Source organism: Staurois parvus, unplaced genomic scaffold (assembly GCF_062004578.1).
Source record: "Staurois parvus isolate SC_StPar_1 unplaced genomic scaffold, SC_StPar_1.0 ptg000390l, whole genome shotgun sequence".
In the NCBI taxonomy this organism is placed as follows: Eukaryota; Metazoa; Chordata; class Amphibia; order Anura; family Ranidae; genus Staurois; species Staurois parvus.
This window is the reverse complement of record NW_028318186.1, coordinates 6,200,564-6,221,193: the sequence shown is the minus strand read 5'-3', so window position 1 is coordinate 6,221,193 and position 20,630 is coordinate 6,200,564. Positions and strand designations below refer to the sequence as shown.

Here is a 20,630-nt window from a genome sequence, read left to right as displayed (position 1 = left end):
CATTTGTTGAAAAAAAAAAAGTGAATATATACTGTGCTGATACGGCACACCAACTTCCCCGCAATTGAATGCAATGCTTGTGGTGGGGTGGTGCAGCATTTAAGTGGTTAAAACAGATGGTTAGGAGGCAAAGTGTTGTCAAATGAGTGATCTGTGAGTGGATTGCTTTGCCCTCAGGCAGCTAGGATCCAGCATAAGTACTTCTTGCATTTTTTATGTAATCCAACTTGGAGCTTGCACATGCACAGCAAGTCCTTTCAGAGCTATGTGTGCATATGGGGGGAGGGAGAGTGGAGTATAGGTGCGGCAGACACAATAGGATGGGGGAAGGGGCAGATTCAGCCTGCTTTGTTCCATGCATCCAGTGCACTGTACTGAGCACACTGCCAATCCCGTGTCTCTATCTCACCGACAGGACTGGTGAGAGCAAGACATTGAGTAATAGGATCGGCAGTGCAACCCCCTCCCAGCCTGAAAGTCCAGCAGTCACAGGCAGATACTGCTGACAAGCTATGGATTCCTCTGTGTGCAGTGTGTGAGAGGGCACAATGATGTGTCACTGGTCCTGGGGGGGCAAAGTCCATCCCAGCACCCCCCTAGAGCCGGCCATGGTAGCAACCCACTCCTGTTTGGATTTGAAACCCCGTCTTGCTTTGCTAATATACTGTGTGTCCTGCAGTGGGAAAAAATGGTAGCATTCATTTTTAGGCCCATTGCTCTGTGCTGGATTCTCATTAATAATGAATGAACTGCCTCAATGCAAGCCATGTTTGTAAGCCTATGGTAGTACACATTTTTAGAAAGATCATTACCCCAATGATGATAGTGGTTGGAACATTGTGCCCTTTAAAGTACTAGGAACTTGGCTACCCCTGGCTTACAGCATGTTGGTAGAAAGAGTGGTAGACCTGCAGGGCCTAGGCCAGGGAGTAGACTTTGTGTGATGACCCACTGTTCAGGGACAAAGAGTATTTGGGAAGATGGCTGGACTTTAGGAATTTGGTTTGGTGGCACTCAAAGTGTTCTGCGGTGTATTTGTGAAGATGTGGAGTTAAGAAGTTAATGTGCCAAGTTATTGCCTCTGATGTTCTACTTAGATCGTTGAAACGGCACTCTGTGTGGACATTCTCATTTACAGTGCATCCAGAAAGTATTCACAGTGCTTAACTTTTGCCACATGTTGTTATGTTACAACCTTATTCCAAAATGAATTAAATTCATTTTTTTTCTCAACATTCTACAAACAATACCCCATAATGACAACATAAAAGAAGTTTGTTTTGAAATCTTTGCAATTTATTAAAACTAAAAAACGAAAAAAAAAAAAAAAAAAACATGTACATAAGTATTCCCAGCCTTTGCTCAATACTTTGTTGAAGCCCCTTTATCACCAATTACAGCCTCAAGTCATTTTAAGTATGATGCTACAAGCTTGGCACACCTATTTTTGAGCAATTTCTCCCAGTCGTTTTTTCAGTACCTCTCAAGCTCCATCAGGTTGGATGGGGAGCGTAGGTGCACAGCCATTTTCAGATCTCTCCAGAGATGTTCAATAGGGTTCAAGTCTGAGCTCTGGCTGTGCCACTCCAGGACATTCACAGAGTTGGCCTGGAGTGGCACTGTGTGCTTAGAGTCGTTTTCCTGTTGAAAGATGAACCGCTACCCCAGTCTAAGGCCCTGAGCACTCTGGAACAGGTTTTCATCAAATATTTCTCTGTACATTGATGAATTCATCTTTCCTTCGATCCTGACTAGTCTTCCAGTTCCTGCCACTGAAAAACATCCCCATAGCATGATGCTGCCACCACCTTGCTTCACTGCAGGGATGGTATTGGCCAGGTGGTGAGTGGTTCCTGGTTTCCTCCAGACAAGACCCTTGGCATTCAGGTCAAAGAGTTCAATATGTGTTTCATCAGACCAGAGAGTTTTGTTTCTCATGGTCTGAGAGTCCCTCAGGTGCCTTTTGGCAAACTCTAGGCAGGCTGCCATTTGCCTTTTACTGAGGAGTGGCTTCCGTCTGGCCACTCTACCACACAGGTCTGCTTGGTGGAGTGCTGCAGAGATGGTTGTTCTTCTGGAAGGTTCTCCTCTCTCCACAGAGAAACACTGGAGCTCTTTCAGAGTGACCATCGGGTGCTTCATCACCTCCTTGGCTAAGGCCCTTCTCCCTCAATCGCTCATTCTGGCCGAGCGGCCCCCTCTAGGAAGATTCCTGGTGGTTTCAAACTTTTTCTATTTACAGATGATGGAGGTCACTGTACTTATTGGGACATTCAATGCTGCAGAAATTTTTCTCCAGATCTGTGCCTTGATACAATCCTGTTTCGGAGGTCTACGGACAATTCCTTGGACTTCATGGCTCGGTTTGTGCACTGTTAACTATAGGACCTTATATAGACAGGTTCAATGTCCAATCAACTGAATTTCCCACAGGTGGACTCCGATCAAGTTGTGGAAACATCTCAAGGATGATCAGTGGGAACAGGATGCACCAGAGTTCAATTTTGAGTGTCATGGCAAAGGCTGTGAATACTTATGTACATGTGGTTTTTTTTTGTTTTTTTTTTTAATAAATTGCAAAGATTTCAAAACGAACTTCTTTCACATTGTCGTTATGGGGTATTGTTTGTAGAATGTTGAGGAAAAAATTAACTTAATCCATTTTGGAATAAGGCTGTAACACAAAAAAAGTGGCAAAAGTTAAGCGCTGTGAATACTTTCTGGATGCACTGTAAGAAGGCAGGTCTTGTGCCAGAAAACTATGGTGGGAGTGGGTCTCAGGCTTGAAGTGAATGGGACACAAAGTGGTGGAGTTGCCAAGGACAGGTTTGAGCATACTCTATCTGAAGACGTACTGTAGCTAGGCAGAGTCCCTGCCCAGATTGGGAGGAAATGGCAGCCAATCCAGCTTACCAACACATTAATACATTAACATACCAAAACAGAACACATAAGTGTAAATTCACCCTAATAGTTTCCCGTACAAGTCCCAGCAAACTTAATGTGAGGATCTGCTCTGACAACAGTTCTTCACCCTCTGTTCATTGTAACTAAATACTGGCAGTTAATGACAGCTGTAAAAGCACAGGACTGTGCAAAGATAATAAGATTTAAAACAATGCTTCAAAACACAACAGAAAATATACTGCATGCATAAGAATGCAAAAGGAGGAACCAGGGGCGGACTGACAACTCATGGGGCCCCCGGGCAATAGGGGATCATGGGACCCCTGTGTACTTGCCCAAACTCAAAAACGCCTATGAAAAAGGTTTCAGGGGCATCTCATGGGGTCCCCTACTGACCCCAGGCTCTCGGGCAGTACCCGAGTTTCCAAATGGTCAGTCCGCCCCTGGGAGGAACAATTAATAATCTGCAGCAAGGAGCACAGAATATAATTTTTTTTATATCTTGTGACCTAGAGGAGCTGGAAATTAAAATAGCAGCTACAATACATTCAGAATACACAAGGGAGGTTCCAGTATATAATTATGTTACTGCAACTGCATTTAACAAATTCATTTATTAATAGCTTGCCTTCCCTGCCAAGGCCTTATATCTTTTGAAAAATATTTGTTTACACTTTAAGCTCTAACACATTATCATCGGGGACATAAACACATATCATGGGGCCCCTAACAGATTTTGAGAGGATCACCTAGCAACCACCCTACTGTCATTATTATACCACATGAGTATGTCAGGATAGTATGCAGGAGAGGGGTCAGCATAGTCAGGAAATTACTAGGGACCAGTGTTGTCAATTGAAATTGTCAGGGAAGAGGAGGGCATCAATGCAGGCAATCCCAAGAGGGACTTTCGTCCATCCAGGTGGGCATCATTTGATATCCTTCCAGATCACCACCTCACCCGCCTGCGGGGCCGTGCTGTGGCAAGATCTGTCACCTACTGTGTCCATTGGACAAAGCCAATGACCGATTTGTGTACTAGCCCATACCATATGATCACTGTGACTAATCACCGCAGGTCCATTGGCAATTGAAAACAATGCATGGCTTACTTTTATGCCATTCATTGTGTACAATTGTGTTGCTAACTGTGATTGGTCTCAGTGATTGTATGGTACAGACTAGGCCAATCACAGCCCATCTGTGCCATGTGATTAGTTATGGCCAATTACAACAAAAAACACTGAATTAATTAGTTTCATGCAGTTAAATGCTTGCCCATAGCAGTGAAATAAAAAAAAAATACTGATCACTTCCCCAGAGTAGTACAATGTTACTATGGTAACATTATAATACTCTGGTCACAGTGTTTTATACAAAACAAAATGAAAACAATTTTTTTTTTCATATTGTCACTAGTCAGTGTCCCTCACTGCAAAAAAACGCACCACACCTTACTAAATACTGAAGACTGTCTATTTTCCAAAAAGGGGTTATGAGGGGGATATCTGTACTGTCCTGAAACGTGTGGCCATCAGTACATTGGGACTGATTGATTTTCAGATATATACCATAGTTTGTGGACTCTAACTTTCCTACAGACTAAATATTACACACTAATTTGGGTTATTTTCACCAAAGAAATGTAGCAGTATACATTCTGGCCTAAATTTGTGAACAACAATTATTTCTTTGCAAAATTTTATAACAAAAACAAAGAAAAACTTTCTTTTTTTTTTCAAACTTTTAGGGTTTTCGTCTGTTATCTAATAAAAAATAAAAAAAACAGTGGTGATTAAATACCACCAAGAGAAAGCGCTAGTTGTGTGCATAAAATGATAAAATTTAGTTTATAGTGTTGCATGACCGCACAATTATCATTCAAACTGTGAGATTGCAGAAAGCTGAAAACTAACCTGGGCAAGAAGGGGGTAAAAGTGCCCGGTATTAAAGTGATAAACTGTTGGGCTATTTCTCAGAACTTACAAACAGCTGTCACCTTTTAGCTAAGGAGGCAATCCAAGATTTCTACAGACTGGCAAAGACTGCAACTAGGCATACAGGGTTAATTTCAGTGCTGGCTGTGATGACCAGAAGCTCATTGGGCAATAAATCTAGACTACTAAATCAGGGTATGCATGTACAGTTTTTTCTTTCAAGCATCAGGTTGAACAAAATAAGAAACCTGACAGATAATTGCATCAACACATACGATGTTGATGTGGGGATCTCTCCCACTATGCTATTGTTTTCTGACAGGGGAACACCCCCTATTATCAGAATATACAGATTAGCAACTGCAGCCATTGGCATTGCATTTCTAGCAAGACCATTCAACAGAACCCGGTCTGATAAAGGTTATAAGGCTCCATGTACACGGGACACTTCAGAACGATGGAAATTGACTGCTGGAAAACGCAGGTTAAAAAATGTCTGTTTAGCAGCGTTTGCATACCGCGTTTATGAGCGTTTATGAGCGTTTGAGTTTAGAAGTGTTTTTTAAACATAACCTCAGGAGACCTTCCAAAATGCCCAGAGTTAATTGAAAAACAGTAACAAATTAACTATTTCAGATATTTTGAGAGAAATAGAGAGAGCAGAAGCAGAGAGAGCAGTATTTGTTGAGATTAGCTGTCTTTTTTTTTCTTTGTGGTGTTTGGATGTGTTCCAGCTCATTTCTGTGCAGAAATTATTGCAGCAGTGTCTAACATATTTTCATTCATGCGAAACCTCAAAGTATGGTATACCAAGTCCATTAGAGCACCGGGAAAACGCTTTGCATGCATTTTTCATGATGAAAAATGGCTCTGGACAGCATCTGGAAATGGAAGAGTTAAAAATATTTCAAACACAAATGCTTAGAAACGCGGTAAGCCGTGTTTACTCGCGTTTACAAGCATTTGGTGTTTAAAACGCTGATAACATCTACTCCTGAACTCAAGTTTTCTGCGTTCAAAAAAATGACTGTAAACTCAACTGCTTGTAAACAACGATGTGTACATGGACACATAGAAAAACATTAGGGAGAGTTCAGGGGCTGCTGAAAAAAAAATGCAGAAAAGCTCCTAAACGTGAGTTTATCAGCTGCAGTGTACATGAGCCCTAACAATAAATAAAACTAAAAAGAAATGCTTTATATGAGGTGGTGCAGAAAACTAGTCATACAGCTTTATTTTTCAAGCTGACCACCATAATTTCAGAGAAGCTGACCACCATAATTTCAGAGAAGCTGACCACCATAATTTCAGAGAAGCTGACCACCATAATTTCAGAGAAGATGACCACCATAATTTCAGAGAAGCTGACCACCATAATTTCAGAGAAGCTGACCACCATAATTTCAGAGAAGATAACCACCATCATTTCAGAGAAGATGACCACCATCATTTCAGAGAAGATAACCACCATAATTTAAGAGAAGCTGACCACCATAATTTCAGAGAAGCTGACCACCATAATTTCAGAGAAGATAACCACCATAATTTAAGAGAAGCTGACCACCATAATTTCAGAGAAGCTGACCACCATAATTTCAGAGAAGCTGACCACCATAATGTCAGAGAAGATAACCACCATAATTTCAGAGAAGCTGACCACCATAATTTCAGAGAAGATAACCACCATCATTTCAGAGAAGCTGACCACCATAATTTCAGAGAAGCTGTGACAAAGAAGGTCCCACCTCTATAACTAGTTAGCTGAGAACATTCATAGCTATTGGATGCAGATTCTTCAAACCGTATGTAATGAGACATTAATAGTAATTTTTTTTAAATTAACAAAAATGCATCATTTTACACTAACTGATGCCAAAAGTCTGTTATGGGTACATAAAATACCACCCAACATGAATTTCTCCATTACCAAAGCAATATTTTCATTCACATATTAAAAACAAGATACAGAATATTCCATCTAACATAGCAGAAATGTAAAAGTACACCTACCTTCATTAGCTTCAGGGTTTCTACTCTTCTTCTTAGGTAGGTGATAGAGCGCTAGAGTCTTCTCTTTAGGTTTTTATTAAAGCAGGTCCAGAGAAGGTCAACTGCACATGTCAATGCATTCGAAATGATCTCACAAGCATCTCAAACTAATGTCAAAATATAAAAACCAATCCAAAGCAGGTCCAGGCAGCCCTATATAGAGCCTTAGTTGGATGTTAGGTGAAACCAATACCCACTGGTAGAGTGCTGGTGGCAGAGCCCAGTTGTGGAGAGTAGAGTTTCTGCTTGTCTCTTCTACCTCCCAGATATTGAATCCTCCAGTGCTAGAGAAAATAACAGATCACCTGGCCTAGTGTCCCAAAACTCTTCTGGACATAAAGACTTAGAGGTCCTGCACCAACTGACGTTCCAGGTTGGAAGTTCCAGCATGGAACATTGCCTTGGTACTGTTAAATGTTATCAAAGTGCCTAGTGAAAATTCTTCTTTTCATGTTAGCAGCCTGGACTGAACACACTGACCTCAGACTAAAGTAATGGGTGAAATAGTCACATGTGTTCTCCTTACTTTCCACATTCCTGTGCACTATGACTGTTTGCTGTTCTCATTTGGCAGTGCAATCAAGCAGCCAAGAACATCTAAATATAAAATATGTAGTGTATGTGCCAAGAAGCCATCTGACTAACAATAGATTTGTTTGTGCCATGGATTAGTTGTTTTGAAAGAACTGCATTAGGGCAAAAAAAAAAAAGAGAAAAAAAAATGTTTTCATTTCTTCAGTCTTATTTGAAATAAACATTTAAAGCAGAACTCCAGGCAATGCTAAATCCCATCTGATGAAGAATATACTGCGATTTTTCCTAGGATATGAATTAAGGCAGAGTATGACATACATTAAAGTGTTACTAAACCCACAACTAGAGATGAGCGAATTTCTCAAAAATTCGATTCGGCTGATTCGGCGAATTCCAGTATGAAATTCGATTCGATGCGAATTAATTCGCTACGAAGTTAACTTATTAAAAGGGTTTCTAGGCTTCAGAGAGCCTTTAAATTAGTGCAGAACACTGTACCTTTAATTTAAATGCCCTTGGAGATGAAAACAAATGGAAACAAATAGATACAATGTTTCAACCGCTGTATGGAGTGAGTGTCCCAGAACTGTCAGAAATAGTCTATTTCTGACAGTTCTATGACATTCCCTCCATACAGCAGTTTCAACCACTGTATGGAGTGAATGTCCCAGAACTGTCATAAATAGTCTATTTCTGACAGTTATGGGACATTCACTCCATACAGCGGTTTCAACCGTTGTATGGAGAGAATGTCATAGAACTGTCAGAAATAGACTATTTCTAACAGTTCTGGGACACTCACTCCATACAGCGGTTGAAACATTGTATCTATTTGTTTCCATAAATGGATCCATTTATGGAAACAAATAGATACAATGTTTCAACCGCTGTATGGAGTGAGTGTCCCAGAACTGTCATAAATAGTCTATTTCTGACAGTTATGGGACATTCACTCCATACAGCGGTTGAAACATTGTATCTATTTTTTTCCATAAATGACATTCTGCAGATACACTTAGAGGAGCGCTGCAGATACACTTTTTGCCGGCTTGGAATTATTCTTATTTTCATCCTACTTCTTCTTCTTCTTCTTCTTCATCCTCATCCTCTTCTTCTTCTTATGAGGATGAGAATGAAGAAGAAGAAGAAGAAGTAGGATGAAAATAAGATTAATTCCAAGCTGGCAAAAAGTGTATCTGCAGCGCTCCTCTAAGTGTATCTGCAGAATGTCATTTATGGAAACAAATAGATACAATGTTTCAACCGCTGTATGGAGTGAGTGTCCCAGAACTGTCATAAATAGTCTATTTCTGACAGTTCTATGACATTCCCTCCATACAGCGGTTTCAACCGCTGTATGGAGTGAATGTCCCAGAACTGTCATAAAAAGTCTATTTCTGACAGTTATGGAACATTCACTCCATACAGCGGTTGAAACGTATCTATTTTTTTCCATAAATGACATTCTGCAGATACACTTAGAGGAGCGCTGCAGATACACTTTTTGCCGGCTTGGAATTATTCTTATTTTCATCCTACTTCTTCTTCTTCTTCTTTTTCATCCTCATCCTCTTCTTCTTCTTATGAGGATGAGGATGAAGAAGAAGAAGATGAAGAAGAAGTAGGATGAAAATAAGATTAATTCCAAGCTGGCAAAAAGTGTATCTGCAGCGCTCCTCTAAGTGTATTTGCAGAATGTCATTTATGGAAACAAATAGATACAATGTTTCAACCGCTGTATGGAAGGAATGTCCCAGAACTGTCAGAAATAGTCTATTTCTGACAGTTCTGGGACATTCACTCCATACAGCGGTTTCAACCGCTGTATGGAGGGAATGTCCCAGAACTGTCATAAATAGTCTATTTCTGACAGTTCTGGGACATTCCCTCCATACAGCGGTTTCCGGCAAAAAGTGTATGTGCAGAGTTCCTCTATTCTGCAGATACACTTAGAGGAGCTCTGCAGATACACTTAGAGGAACTCTGCACATACACTTTTTGCCGGCTTGGAATTATTCTTATTTTCATCCTACTTCTTCTTCTTCATCCTCATCCTCTTCTTCTTCGGAGGATGAGGATGAGGATGAAGAAGAAGAAGAAGAAGTAGGATGAAAATAAGATTAATTCCAAGCCGGCAAAAAGTGTATGTGCAGAGCTCCTCTAAGTGTATCTGCAGAATAGAGGAACTCTGCACATACACTTTTTGCCGGCTTGGAATTATTCTTATTTTCATCCTACTTCTTCTTCTTCTTCATCCTCATCCTCTTCTTCTTCTTCTGAGGATGAGGATGAAGAAGAAGAAGTAGGATGAAAATAAGATTAATTCCAAGCCGGCAAAAAGTGTATGTGCAGAGCTCCTCTAAGTGTATCTGCAGAGCTCCTCTAAGTGTATCTGCAGAATAGAGGAACTCTGCACATACACTTTTTGCCGGCTTGGAATTATTCTTATTTTCATCCTACTTCTTCTTCTTCTTCTTCTTCATCCTCATCCTCAGAAGAAGAGGATGAGGATGAGGATGAAGAAGAAGAAGAAGAAGAAGTAGGATGAAAATAAGAATAATTCCAATCCGGCAAAAAGTGTATGTGCAGAGTTCCTCTATTTCTGACAGTTCTCTGACAGCTTCTTCACATGTACAGCGGTTGAAACATCTGTATCCTAAATGGAAACTAATAGATACAATGTTTCAACCACTAAACATGTGTTCCTTCTGTCAGAGAACTGTCAGAAATAGCGGAGCTCACTGCAGGGACACTTTTGCCGGCTGATCGGGAAATATTCGATTTGCGCACCCGAAGTTGGCAAAACTTCGGATTCGACGCAAATCGAATATTTCCTGAAATTCGACTCGAATTCCGGTTCGCCTGGTTCGATTCGCTCATCTCTACCCACAACAGTAAAATCAGTCTTTATTTACAGTAAAGCATGCTTGTTATACTCACTGTGGAAGCTAAGAGGTTAATTCTCTGCATTGTGTAAAAAGGCTGTTTGATCCTGATTTCTCTGCTCCTCCTCTTGTTAAAGCTTGTAGAAGGAGTTTTCTTTCTTGTTCAAATATCCACATCTTATCTCCTGATAAGACAGACTGAACCGTAGCCATTTTGCACATGCTCGGTAAAGTGTGTATTGCTAGAGAGATTTTTTTTTTTCTTGGGAGAGTGCATGTGATCAGCACAGAACCAATCAGCACTGTCCAGACAGAGGTCAGGGGTTTTGCATCCTCCTTGTAGAAGGAGTTTTCTTTCTGTGCTGGACACTGATAGAAGTCACAAGACTGCTATATACTGCTGATGAGAAAAGGTATTTAGCAATTTATTTTTACTAAAATAATTGCACTTCCCTGGTCTCTGTACTGTGGAAGACCGGATATAGTGAATGCAGGATCTTGTGTTTAGTAACACTTTAAAGTGGTTTTCCAGCCTTCTAAAGCACAAATATCAAAGATTATTTCTCAGCAAGGGGTGGGGATCTGAGATCACTCCCTGCACACCATAGAGATGTTTTGCTTCACTGATAGTGACAGCTCTTTGGATCTCATCTTGAGAGTTGACAGCAATAGATTCCAAATGCAAAGAGCACACTTGAAATGAACTCTGGACCTTTTATCTGCTCATTGTATTTGGGATAATGAGGGAATAACACACACCTGGCCATGGAACAGCTGAGAAGCCAATTGTCCCATTACTTTTGGTCCCTTAACAAGTGGGAGGCACATATGCAAACTGTTGTAACCGTTCACCTGATTTGGATGTAAATACCCTCAAATTAAAGCTGACAGTCTGCAGTTAAAGCACATCTTGTTTGTTTCATTTCAAATCCATTGTGGTGGTGTATAGAGCCAAAAATGTTAGAATTGTGTCGATGTCCCAATATTTATGGACCTGACTGTATATATATATATATATATATAGAGAGAGAGAGACATATAGCAACAGCTCCTTCCTTTTTCTACTTTCTATTCTATCTTTGCTTCCAATTATGCCTGGTGACGTAGAATACAGAAAAATGAGCAAAAGTGATTCTAGCACGGAATGTACCTCACGTGGAATGGAGGTCGGTCGCAAAACTCGTGAAGATTTGATTCGTGACCTACAGGAGCATGATAGCCGAGCAGACCAGAACTCGGGGGAACTTGACCATGAAGGGGTTCCCGCTACCTCCGATCCCAGTGGCTCAGAGATGGCCTCACAGGATGGGCATTCAGAGACTGACACTGGAGTATCATCGAATGTTATCTTCACACCACAGCCTGAGCAGGCCAGCACCGGAGTGCGTGTATCCAGCAGGGACTCTCCTCAGATGCAGGAAGCTCTGAAACGCCTCATGGAGACAGACCCTAGGGCATATTTGCAGTTCCTTGAATGCCAGGCTGAGAGAGTGGCTGACAGAGAGGCTGAGGAACGCCAAGCAGCGGCAGACATAGTGGAACGCCAAGCAGCGGCTGACAGAGAGGAACACCAAGCTGAAAGAGTGGCTGAGAGAGAGGCAGTGCAGGGGAAAGCTGATCGTCGGCATGAGCTGGAGATGGCGAGGCTCCAGCCTCAGTGACAGGCTCAGAACCTTGGGTCCTTAGAGCATAGGGACGCATCTCTGGCCATGGGCACAGCAGCCAAGTTTCCAGTGATGGAAAAAGATAGTGACGTGTATTTACTGTCATTTGAAAAAACGTGCCGTCAGTACCATCTGCCCCAAGCACAATGGGCTCGGTACCTGACACCATGGCTACGAGGCAAGGCCCTGGATGCGTTTGTCTAATTGCCAGAGGGGCAGGATGACGATTATGAAGCTCTAAAAGAAGCCATAGTCCGGAAGTACCAGATGACCCTGGAAGTGTACCGCAAGCGGTTTAGGTCCTTGCAAAAGGGACCTGGGGACTCTTACACGGATGTGGCAAGTCGCTTACGTACCACATTCTGGCAGTGGACTAAAGGACTGAAAGCTGACTCCTACGAGTCTCTAGAGGATCTCATGATACGAGTTCAGCTCCTGCATATCTGCCCGGCAGACGTCAGACAGTTTGTCTTGGAGAGAGAACCAGCATCTGCTAAAGCTGCAGCTGATCTGGCAGATACCTTCGTCCACACACGAGTGTATGACCAGCGCAAGGCTCCTCCAAATAGCTGGAAAGGAGGGAAATCACCCATAGCAACCCCTCCTACACCAATGAGTCACGCTCCCCCTCACCCAATACCTGCAGTACTTGGAGCCAAGCCATTACTGACTGACAACCACAGATGTTACACCTGTGGAAATCCGGACATTTCAGGATGCAGTGTCCTGAGCAGAAGCAGATGACATCACCTAGCCAGCCGGCCAGCAACTTTTCTTCAGTGCTGTTTGTCCGCAGGAAGATGCGGGTAACCCCCACCAACTTGCAGCCAGTCACTGATTGCAACTGGTCTGTAACTGGTTTCCGTGATACCGGGCAGAAGTCACCTTGATCCGGCCAGAGGTGATTGAGCAAAGGAACCTCATCCCAGAAAAGTTCCTTACCCTCACGGGAGTTGGGGGGACCCATTCACGCATACCCTGTGCAAAGGTATTCATAGCTTGGGGTGCGGGAAGGTAGATGAGGGAGGTGGGGGTCTCGGATGAAATTCCCACACATGTTTTGTTGGGTGCCGATTTGGGTACTCTTGTGTCCTATTATGCCCATGCCGAGATACCCTGAAGGCCCCCCTGGAACTTTCTGGACATGCCAAGGTACTGTGTGCAGATGTTGGGGTAATGTCTGGGAAACCTGTTGATGGACAGAGGGAGGGGGCTGAGAATGGAGGGGGTTACAGGATTCCCCATTAGCTGGAGAAGGAGAATAAATCCCCTTGCATGGGGAGGTAATGAACTCTTGTGTCATTGATATTATAAAAGTAACTGTTGATAATGATGACGATGATGCTGATATTGATAATGTTGATACTGTCGATGATGATAATGATGATGATGGTCATGATGATAATAATGACGCATTTTCATTGTTGGGAATCACCCACAGTGCTGTGAAGTGGGCAGAGGTACAATCTCTGGGTGCTGAGCAAAGGGATGGTCTGGATAGGCCTCTTTCTTGCTCTGGCTCAGAGGAATCTACGTTTATAAATGCCCAGCCATTGTCCTTGCATGGTACACAAAAGCCGGCTGGTACTTGTAGTCCCATGGGCAAGGCAGGACTGAAGAGTGATCAAAATGTGGACTTCAGCAGCAAGCTAGCTGTGAGCTTCCTTGCTGAGAATTGTAAACAACAGCTGGTTAGGACTTGTAGTCCCACGGGCAAGGCAGCACTAGAGCATGGCCAAAATGTTGCATTCATCAACAGGCTAGCTGTGAGCTTCCCTGCTGAGAAAGATAAACAATGGCTTGATGGGGATAGTGCAATGAATGGTCTACTAGCAGGGGGCTTGGGGACTGAAAGAGTGTCACCAGATTTGTCCTGTCAAAGTGTATGGGGAAAATCTGAAGCCAGGGAGGACACCCCCTCCAACTCTTTCTGGCTTAGATTTCCTCCCCAAACACCTGGCAGACAAATATCTGTCAGAGGTAGTGACAGTACACCTGGATTGGAAGTGCGAGAGGCCTCATTGGAGTTGATAGCCAGCTCTCAGAGAGGGGGCTGCAGCCTTCAGCTCCAATCGCCTCTCCTTTCCATTCAGGTACAGAAGCTGCTGGCAAGGCCTATGATAGATGGTGTCTGGGTTCAGGGAAACCCGGGGAGAGCTCACCGGCTGTTCATGATTTGGACGGCAGGATGTATCCTTCCCTCATGCCATCGGCCCACCTCACCTCACAGAAGGTGCAGACTGAATGAGCCAAAGAGACAGAGGTAATATCGCAGTAAGGAATCCAGCGGTCCCACAGGGTCTGGGCATCACCGGTAGTCTCGGTCCCCAAACAGGATCAGATGACCAGGCTTTGTGAGGACCTTGGAAAACTGAGCGCCAGCCCTGTGGTTGTGGCCTACCCCATGCCCAGGAGCCATGAGGTAATGAAGCATCCGGCAGGTGCCCGCTGTCTAACCATCATGGACCTGAGCAGAGGGCATGGGCCGCCATCTCTAACCCAGGAGGCTCAGGATGAGTAAGCCTTCACCACCCCATTTGGCTTGCCTGAATGCACAGGAAAGCTAGTTGGGGTTGAGAACGCACCAACCACCTCCCCAGGGGTCAGGAATGACCTGCAATGTGGAGTGGAACTGGGTGCAGTTGCCCACTTTAGGGGCCTTGCGGTGTTTGGCCCTGTCTGGGAAGAGCAACTTGGGCCCCTGTCACTAGTCAGGAACAAACTGCCCGTGCCTAGTCTGACAGCCGAGAATGGTAACTGTCAGAGGGGCATGTCAGTGGTTCAGCCTTGGGAACCACCAGTAGGAAGAGATCCCCAGAGGTCTGGGAATGGGGAGACTGAGGCAGTTATGGCCTGGACTACTCCCCAGGCTAAAAGGCAGGTTACGTCAGTCTTGGGTGCAGCTGGCTACGGTAAGATGCCTGGGTGCAACTATCATGGCTCAGCTAAACCTGTGACTGACCTAGCCGACAGGAAACTGGCAGAACTGGTGTCCTGGATGCTAGCAGGTAAAGATTACTGTTCATCTTGTCCGAAGGTACTTGCGAACACATTTGGGAGGCGAGTTCCAGAATTCGGCTGTCTGGTTCCGGTACACACAGACGCCACTACCTTCGGGTCAGATGTAGTCCTGGGCAGGAGGAAGGAGATGGGAGAGGGAAATCTCATTCTCTATCTCGACAAGAAGCTACATCTCAATATGTTAGCATATGACACCCCTGAACAGAAGTGTTTTGTGAACAAGTGGGCACCACGGCAGTTGCCACGATATCCGGATAGTCACAGCCGACTGGTACTCACCCCTGACAACTCACTTGGTTGGCACAACCGTGTTGCTGGGGAGAACAGCACCCTTCTCAGAAGGAACCTGGTTCTCCCGCAGTACAGTAGTACCAGATCACCCCAAGGTGAACCTTTGGGCCCAATGGGTCTGTGCCCTGATCAGCCAAACCAGCAGCAGGTGTCGGTTGCGTCAGGAGGGAAATTGCAGTTCCCTCCCATGCAACCACCTGAGGGGGGAGATGTAGCAATTGTGCATACAAAGATGGATGCGGTCATCCATCTTGTTAAGGATCTTCCATCTTGTATCATTTCTACTCCCAAATCAGTCTCCCTCCTCCAATTTCCCCCCTCCCTCAGGAATGTGGTATGTATGTGAATGCTGAGTTCAAAAGGCAACAGGCCTAGTGAGAGAGCTCATGGCTATAAGCCCCAATTGGCCTGGCCCCCAGATGTCTGCGAGACTCTGTTTGGAGAAGGATCGTAAAACCATAAACCAGTCCTTCCCCTGAGCCTCAAAAACATTCCAGATAAGCCATAAAGCAGACATCACATCCAACATCCACTTTCCCCTAAGATTACATATCTTGGACTACGAAAGACGTACATAAAAACCAGGCATATATTCAGATCGGTCTCGTTAATACAAGTAGTCTGATATATTACATCCCCTAGCTGGCATCAACAGGAGAGCAGAAAATGATATCTCCTAAACCGTCACAACAGGTATGTCATATTTCATACCTAGACGTTCAGCAGATGATTCTGCGTATTAATCTACCCGTGGGTGGAATGCTATATGTTATGGGCCATAATATAAGCTATGAGGGATTTTTGTTCTAGCTGGGGTCTCCACATACACCTCCCTCCCCAAGTGAGGCGATTGGTTCTCTGCTTCAAGGAGACACCCTGCTGAGTTGCTAGAAAAGCTGTTATGCTTGGAGCAGAAAGCTAAGCTAAGCTGAGTTGAGCTAAGTTGAAGAAATATCCCTGTCAGGGCTCCAGGTATGACCAGAGGTGTGTGGGCTAACACAGGGAAACGCAGGCTCAAGTATGGTGTAAACAATATAATTTATTAGAAGCTATACAAAAATATAAATGCACAATATAACAAAACCAAACCTCCAACTGATAACGGAAAGTACAAGCACACAGACAAGAGTAGTCAGGGCTGGTGAGGTGTAGTGGTCAGGCAGGCCAGGTCAGGAACCATCGGGCAGACAAGGTACAAAGGAGCAGGCAGAAGAGTGGTCAGGAATAGCTGAGGTTGGTGCAGGCAGAGTTCTATCAATATTAGGAGTCAGGCAGAGGGATCAGGAAGGCAGGCAGACGACAGGATCAGGTTCAGGCACAGGGGCTCATGGGAACAATACACCAAGGCACTGATTGCAGGCCTGGTCCTGCTTAAATACCCCTCCTGCAATCAGCCTTAGGTGATGGCTTGACTGCAGGAGTGAGATTCTGGCTGCTGAGAGCACCCGCTGGCCAGCACTGTTACTGCAGCCTACAAGGCAGGTGAGTCCCACCACCAGTGGTGAGTCAATTCCTGACACTCCCTTTTAACATCGGAACCAACTTTGGGAGATAAGGTCCTTCTGCTCTGAAACTTGATCTGCTTAACCCAGGACTTTTGGCAAGTACTTTACCTCCCTAAATTTCTTTCTGTTATCTCTTTGCTGTGTCATTGCTCTCTGTATATGTAGATATATATATATTGGCTACATCTTTTTCTGTAAATAATTTTATTGCACCCTTTGGACCTTTTAATAATAAATCTTACTTTCTGAAAGTGTTGAACTGTTTCTAAAGCTCTTTAATACAAACTAAGAACCCCTGCCTACTGTGTGTGTGTTTTAATCTTCGGTATATCTCTGCCTGCAGTGACAGTGGTATACCGACGCTTATGCAAACATCATCATCTGTACAAAAAGGAGGTGGTGGCAGTGTGAAGGGTTAATTGCGTAATTAACCTGGCCCAGTAACAATCACTCCCAGGCTGCAAGTACACAGATTGTGGTCCATTAGCTGGAAAATCTTTGTGCAGGGTGCAGCTGGGCATGGCATTGTTACGCACGTGACAGCGCGGTTTTAGATTGGCTAGTCCTTCGGTCACAAGTTTGGTGAGAAGGGCTGGGGTCTGACGCCGTGATCGCCACAATCTCTGCATATAGTCAACAAGTTGATCTGATTTTTCAGAGGGGCTGCAAGTCCCTCACCCATAAGGGGCTGTTGCTACTGAGCCACAAAGACTGATGGCTTTCAAGGTAAAGGACAGTCCAGGATCTGTTTCTGAAAATAGGAAGGCAATTGCCCTGTGTTTTAATTCAATTAAGTTGGGCATTCCATAATCCCTATTACCCTATACAAGTTATTTCTCCTAATAAAATACCAAAAACCAAGCTCATGGACTGTTCACTAACTGTGGATGCAAGTGTGGGGAATGCATGTTGCCTGGCTGTGCAGAGCTTAGGTGTACCTAGAAACACAGCAGCCCCCACGAGGGTTGCTCTACATATACCTAAAAGCAAAAAAAAAAACCACTAGTTTTTTTTTGCCATCTACAGTATGTCACATTTGAGAGACTCAGTAGGAAGCAGGGCGATATCTTTCTCCAAAGTGAGGGAAATCCCTTCTTGGACAGTTGTCAAGGGATCAAGTGTCTCCATTGGAAGCTTCCCTCTCTTTATTCTCATGGCAACTCAAAATATTGGATTTACCCTGACTTTCCTAGTAACACTGGTGATCAGGGCAGTTAGGGAGAGTAAATCTCACTAATGGGGTAACAAACAGTAATAAAAAGCAGAAAAGGGTTCTAAATCCTCACTATCCAAATCTAACACAAAATGCGACATGTGCCTTTAGTTATACTTTAATAAGGTAACTTTTTAGAGAAAGCATTCTTCACATAGAGAAGAATGGTCAGCAAAAGAAATTAGTTATTTTACCTGCTGAAAGATTTTTAAACCTCTGTGGACTGTATTTTGATCAACACATCCCTGCCAGATAGCCTAGCCACACCTAAAGTCAAGCCACACCTAAAGACTTGATTTCCAGACAAATTGAATCTAGATGCAAAAACAAACTGGTCAGTATCCATGAGCAAACATTCATTTGAGCCTGTGCCCAGACTATGCCCACTAAAATATGCACATACAGTTGTGTTCAAAATAATAGCAGTCCAACTTCACTAACCAGATTAATCACTGTTGTTGGAATAAATTGTATTTCTACATGGCAGATAGTTTACTAGTAGGTGTTGTAGAGTAATCCAAAGAAAACCAACCGACCCAACAGTCATGGCATGCATGCTGCTGATTCTGTGTAATTGAAACATTCTTTGAAAGCAATGTAGAACTAAATTAGTGAGGGCATTCAGTCTGTTAAGGTGTTGAACAGGTGGCCCTTATTTAACCATTTCAATACCGGGCAATTTTACACCTTCCTGCCCAGGCCATTTTTCACGTTTCAGCGCTCTCACACTTTGAATGACAATTGCGCAGTCATACAACATTGTACCCAAACTAAAATTTTATCATTTTCTTCACACAACTAGAGCTTTCTTTTGGTGGTATTTAATCACTGCTGGGGTTTTTATTTTTTGCTAAATTAACAAAAAAAGACCAAAAATTTTGAAAAAAAAACACGTTTTTCTTTGTTTCTGTTATAAAAGTTTACAAATAAATAATTGTTCTTCATAAATGTAGGCCGAGATGTATTCTGCTACATGTCTTTGGTGAAAATAACCCAAGATAGGATGTATTATTTAGTTTGTAGGAAAGTTATAGAGTTCACAAACTATGGTATAGATCTGAAAATTGATCAATCCTGAAGTACTGACAGCCAATCTAATTTCTTGAGGTCCAAGAATGTCAGAATAGTACAGATATCCCCCAAATGACCCCTTTTTGCAGAGTAGACAGTCCGACGTACTTCATAAGAGGAATGGCGAGTTTTTTGAAGTTGTATTTTTTTTGTCAGAATTTTTCGGAAAATGAAAAAATTAAAAAAATTATTTTCACTGTTTTTTTTTTTTACATACTGTCACCAGTGCAGTACAGCATCATCATATAACTGGCATGGAGGTGAACAGGGACACTGACTGGTGACAGTATGAAAAAAAAAAAAAAAAAAAAAATAAATAAATATATATATATATATATATATATATATTTTTTTTTTTTAATAATTTTTAATTTATTATTACTTTTTTTTAATTTTTTAAGATTTTTTTTCATATTTTACTATGACCAAAGTAATACATTGTTACTAGAGATGAGCGAATCGAAGTATCCGAAGTGGAATTCGAGTCGAATATCGGAAAAATTTTGATTCGTGCCGAATCCGAAAAACAGCCTAATTCGGACGCGCGAATCGAAATTTTTCCGAAAATGGCGGCTGACATGTGCGGCGACGGAGCGGGGATGTCGGGGAAGGCGCGCAGACAAGGCGCGCTGCCCCATAATGCATTCCTCAACGACATGTGATCGCATCAGCCAATCAGCAGCCAGCCAGCACTGTGTAATGGTCGAGGTATATATAGCGGCCATTTTGGAAATCTTCATTTGCCTGCAGTCATTGAACAGAGGCAGACCGCTCTGTACTAGGGACAGGGACAGAGTTAGGGCCACAGAAACGAGAATTGGGGACAGAGAGAAGTTACTTAGGGACAGAGAACCATTACTCAGGGACACAGACTTGTTAATGAGGGCCACAGAATCGTTATTTAGGGACAAAGAAACGCTAGTTAGGGCCACAGAATTCATACTCAGGGACAGACAGAATTTTCACTCAGTGCCAGAGAATTGTTACTTAGGGCCACAGAAACGTTATTAGGGCCACAGAATTTTTACTCAGGGACAGACAGAATTGTTACTGAGTGCCAGAGAATTGTTACTCAGGGACAGACAGAATTGTTACTGAGTGCCAGAGAATTCTTACTCAGGGCCACAGAATTCATACTCAGGGACAGACAGAATTGTTACTCAGGGACAGACAGAATTGTTACTGAGTGCCAGAGAATTGTTACTCAGGGACAGACAGAATTGTTACTGAGTGCCAGAGAATTGTTACTCAGGGACAGACAGAATTGTTACTGAGTGCCAGAGAATTGTTACTCAGGGACAGACAGAATTGTTACTGAGTGCCAGAGAATTGTTACTCAGGGACAGACAGAATTGTTACTGAGTGCCAGAGAATTGTTACTCGCACAGACACAAAATTGTTACTTGCACAGACACAGAATTGTTACTCGCACAGACACAGAATTGTTACTCAGGGCCACAGAATTCATACTCAGGGACAGACAGAATTGTTACTGAGTGCCAGAGAATTGTTACTCAGGGACAGACAGAATTGTTACTGAGTGCCAGAGAATT

General features: G+C 43.2%; 1 protein-coding gene across 1 annotated transcript in view; it reads right to left on the bottom strand.

Annotated features, from left to right (window-relative positions):
* Positions 1–7,396, bottom strand: part of LOC149455652 (cytochrome P450 2K4-like) — a 90,771-nt gene extending 83,375 nt beyond the window's left edge. The window contains exon 1 of the mRNA XM_089686045.1: positions 6,855–7,396. The gene's annotated coding sequence lies outside the window, so the exon portion shown is untranslated. The remainder of the gene's footprint in view (positions 1–6,854) is intronic.
* Between the last annotated feature and the right edge of the window lie 13,234 nt (positions 7,397–20,630).